The sequence below is a fragment of the Sapajus apella genome, unplaced genomic scaffold (assembly GCF_009761245.1).
Source record: "Sapajus apella isolate SASKATOON/1434 unplaced genomic scaffold, GSC_monkey_1.0 scaffold6, whole genome shotgun sequence".
Lineage (NCBI taxonomy): Eukaryota > Metazoa > Chordata > Mammalia > Primates > Cebidae > Sapajus > Sapajus apella.
The window spans coordinates 68,415,676-68,420,617 of NW_022436946.1; positions in this window are offsets into that span (position 1 = coordinate 68,415,676).

Here is a 4,942-nt window from a genome sequence, read left to right on the forward strand (position 1 = left end):
TGCTATACCTGAAAAAGAGCCATTGGATGTTTTCAAACAAGCAATGGGCAAAATTTGATGTGTGTTTTAAGAAAATAATGAATAGTAATGAGATGAGAGGTGAGCAGCTGGAGACAAAGATAAGAAGACAGTCTAGGCTGGGTGCAGTGGCTCATGGCTGTAACCCCAGCACTTTGGAAGAGGCAGGAGGATCACTTGAGGTCAGGAGTTCGAGACCAGCCTGACCGACATAATGAAACCCTCATCTCTACTAAAAATACAAAACATTAGCAGGCCATAGTGGTGAGCACCTGCAATCCCAGCTACTCGGGAGGCTGAAGCAGGAGAATCACTTCAACCTGGGAGGCAGAGGTTGCAGTGAGCTGAGATTGTACCACCGCACTCCAGCCTAGGTGGCAGAGCCAGAGAAAGACTCCCACTCAAAAAAAAAAAAAAAAAAAAAAAAAATCTGGACACAGTGGCTCACACCTGTAATCCCAGCACTTTGGGAGGCTGAGGCAGGCGAATCACCTGAGGTCGGGAGTTCGAGACCAGCCTGATCAATGTGGAGAAACCCCATCTCACTAAAAATACAAACATTAGCTGGGTGTGGCGGCACATGCCTGTGATCTCAGCTACTCGGGAGGCTGAGGCAGGAGAATTGCTTGAACCTGGGAGGCGGAGGTTGCAGTGAGCCGAGATCTTGCCATTGCACTCTAACCCGGGCAACAAGGGCGAAACCACGTCTTGAAAAAACAAAAAAGTTTAAAAGTTCCAGAAAAAGTTGAAGAGAAATTAGTTCATTTTTAGATAAGCTGATTTCCATAAACTTAGCAAATAACCATGTGCATATGCCTACCTTTTCTCATTGTTTCACATTCAAATTTTTCCAGAAAAATCATTTTATAATTTTTTTATCTCTACAAAAATTAGCATAAAGTTGGAACTTTGAATCTAAAGCTCAACAGTAGGTCAAATCTTGAAAGTTTAAAGTTTGAAGGTCTCCAGAATAACGGTGCAAATGGTTGAGACTTCCCAGGAAAGAATAGGGAAATGGCTGATGGTGAAAAGTTGGCTGTATTTACAAGCAAACGACACGACAACATGGAAGGAGACCAGGTGTGGTTGGGGCAAGAAGGAGAACCAACAGAGTATAACATGGATTAAACTACAAATAGTGATAAAACAGCCTAAACCACAAGATATCCAGAGTGACTTAGACTTTGGTTCCTATCTGTGGTCACAGAACCTGTTTATAGAATACTAAACAGCCTTCAGGAAGAAACAGCATTTTAAAAGTGCCATCCTATATCCAAACACTCCACATTAAACTGCTTTTCTGATGCTATGGCTCCATCTTTTAGTATAGAAGAATACTTCTGATTGTTTTATCTCTTGCTATTAGGAAAGGTTTTGCATCACTGGTAAATTTTTGTTAATTCAGATTATAAAACTACAGTAAGCTACTCATCAAATTACTAATCTGATAGTTTTTTCTGGTGACAATTTATCAGTATGGCAATTTTAATTAAACATGTTTTCCAGAATGGTAAACATTCAAGACCCTATAGGACATTTTCCCCTATTTTCAGATTGATATCTTTAAACAAGAGTATTTGGAAATTTAGTAGTAATAAATTTATAAGAAAAAATCCTTCTCCACAAACTATTCTAACATGAAACATTGAGAAGAGCAAAAATTCCTTTAACTGGAAAGTTATAAAAGCTTTTCTTTTACATAATGATTTCTGTAGGCCCTATAAAGATCCTTTAAAACTATTAGAATCTGATCATCTTAAAAATATGTATGTTGGTATCCACAATTTCTGAGTTCTTATTGTAAGGAAAGAGATCGCACAGAAAGGACGTAACAATGGTATGGAAACTTAGCATCCTCTCCAACTGGACTCTTTATTGCAGGCTTATTGCTTCCGTGTGTGTGTGTGTGTGTGTGTGTGTGTGTGTGTGTGTGTGTGTGTTTTTCTTAAAAAATCTTTAACTCAACCACATCCCTAAAATTTTTGGCACTCTTTTTAAGCACTGAATCCAAAGCAGGAGAAAAAAACAATAACTTTTAAAAGAAATTATTACACAATTCTATCAGACTCAGGATTTGTTTTTTCATTATGGAGGTGTGTTGGAAATTAATAATAAAGACGATTTACAATCCTTAAAAAAATTTACTCTATTTAAACCAGCCAAAATACCATAAATTATCTTGTCTTAATATGTAAATAAATAATAGCTATGTTGCATATTACATTCTAGAACATATAAATTAATTTGGGGAATATTAAAATAGATGAGGTTAACACTTTTGCACCCTAAAGGCTTTTTTTTTGGAAACTATGTGGTTACATGAAGCTGAGGAACACAAGCATCAAATAAAATTAATTCATATAATTTTCTGAAACAATAAAATCTTTGCTCAAAATACACAATAAAAAGAACAATGAATTATTTAAACTCTATAGTCATTGCACTTTTCCACAAATTAGAGTGCATAATTCACGACTCCCTAAAAGAAGCATTTTAAGTTACAGTATGTGTCAAGTAAAAGAAAAGAATGAAAAGTTCCCATACCCTGAATTGAGAACAGATGGAAAGCAGATAAGAAGAAAGAGTGTAGCTTTAGATGACTGACCAAGAAATCTTCCCCAGAGCAGGGCCAAATATACCAGACCTCAGCTTGTTCTGCCTTCCAGCTAATTTCCAAATTAAATCCAAGAGAAATGCAAAGCATCTCATAGATTAGATGCATGGTTTTTAATTTTTGCAATCATTTATTTCTCTCTGTACATATAAATTGTATAAAGAAACCTTAAATAAGTTTAAAAATTATGTCTAATCAATATAAAGTAGTCTTCTAATCACTTTTGTGAGTTTAGCACTATTCCAAACTAAGACTGTTAACAATAAATTTCTGTAAAATTGTAAAATAGGTTTACCAAAAAAAGTATCAGGCATGAAACAAACCTAAGATGTGGGCACTGAATTCCTTGCATGAATAAAGAGCCATCTGCCATAAACAAGAGTTTTGTAAATAAATGATGGCTCCATCTTATATTCATTCTTTTCATATTTGATCTGTACACTAAAATAGCTTGAAATACAATGCCAATACTAATTCTTATAAACAAAAGTTCCCTTATTTGATATTTAATTTTATATAGCATAATATAATTTTTCTATCTAAAAATACAAGTTATAAACTTAAAAGAATACTCTCTATACTGCTGTATTTGCTTCAATGTTTTTAATATAGGTAATAATTTAAAACTTGAACGAAACAGAATAGTTCATATTTTCAGGTGTTTTCAAATTTTAATGTATTTAAAAACAATAATTTTACTATTAATAATAATTCTATTAAAATATTTTAAAAGCAATTTTGTAGGATATACTATGAGCTTTTAAAAAGCTACCAGACATCTTCTATCAAAAATCAGCTGTGGAGCAAATTTTTTTTCATTTGCTTTGACATAAAACTTGCATTTGTTGAAACAGTAACTTCACATTTTAATCAAAAGTACTCAGATTTATACATCATTCTTATCCACGATTTAAAACATATTTTCCAAGACAATAATGATTAAGTTGTCTGTGTACATTTTCTCTGCCATCCCAGAAAGTTGTCTGTGTACATTTTCTCTGCCATCCCAGAAAGTTGGCTTTCAATATCTTAACCCTATTTTGTCTTTTTGAACCTGACAAAATATATGCCAAATAAGAAATAGAGAAACATGAATCATCCTAAATGGTGAAAGCAAAATGTACCTCAAGCTTAGGTGATTTCAGTTTAAAAAACCCAAGGCACTAGTAATTTGATACAGGTTTCACTTACAATATGGAACAAGGCTTTCCATAGACAGGAGGCTCAATACAGCATAATGCATAGTTAAATATGTGCGTGAAAATTATATTTTATTACTCAGATTACTCAAAATTATATGCAAAAATTACCAAAGAAAAATAAAAAAAAAATTTTCAAGTGTCTAGTTTTCTTTTTTTCTAATCTTCCTTATCAGTAAATAAAAGCCATAAGAGGCAAACATTTAGGGATATCATGCTCATTAAGTTTTATTAAAGTTCATTTTCTATACTTTATGCAAATAAAATCTGAATTAAGCAAAAACACTGTACATTTAAATTTCTCATATTAATAAATTCAAATTATCCAAAATATTAAATATAATTCCTCCATCAAATATTACACTATTGTGTTAAGTCATTTTGTGGTTAACTGGTTGAATAATTTTACCATGAAGAAGAGAACATTTTATAGTGGATTTAAAACTTCTATTATCTTTCTAGTGAAAGGCAGGGGATTTTGAATAAAGAGTGCATATGCACACACTTAACGATTATTCAAGACTCCTGTCTAGTCCCAGATATTTCACTGTCTTTATAAAATGGGTAAGTCACAAACACTCTGGATGACACTCATCTGTAAAAAGAATACAGTAGGTTTATATTAACATTTCTCAAACTATAGGCTATGGACACCCGAGGATCTATGAACACATTCTTGGGAGTCTAACAGTGTTACAAGATGGTATGTTTTAGTGTCTTCATATTATTATATAAATATGATTATATCCTGATAATCTCATTGACAATTTTTACAACTGATTATTATTACATAATTTCAGGATCTGAATTTGATATTATGTTTATGATATTTTATGTTAGTTATAGTGACTATGTTTACTTCTTGATATAGTGTTTCTAAAAATGGGATTTACTAATGTATTCTTGGTGCCTGAGAGACATTTTTCTATTAACACGAGACCACGTATTATTAAGACCAAGAGATGCTAGATTGGATCGTCTTTCTAATTCCATTCTAAAAAATGCGGTATTCAATTGCAGTCTACCAATACCTTACAGCAATCAAATTTTAAAAGCATACATAGAGAAAGCAAACTTCACAAGAGGAGTTACAGTATCTAATTCCAACTAT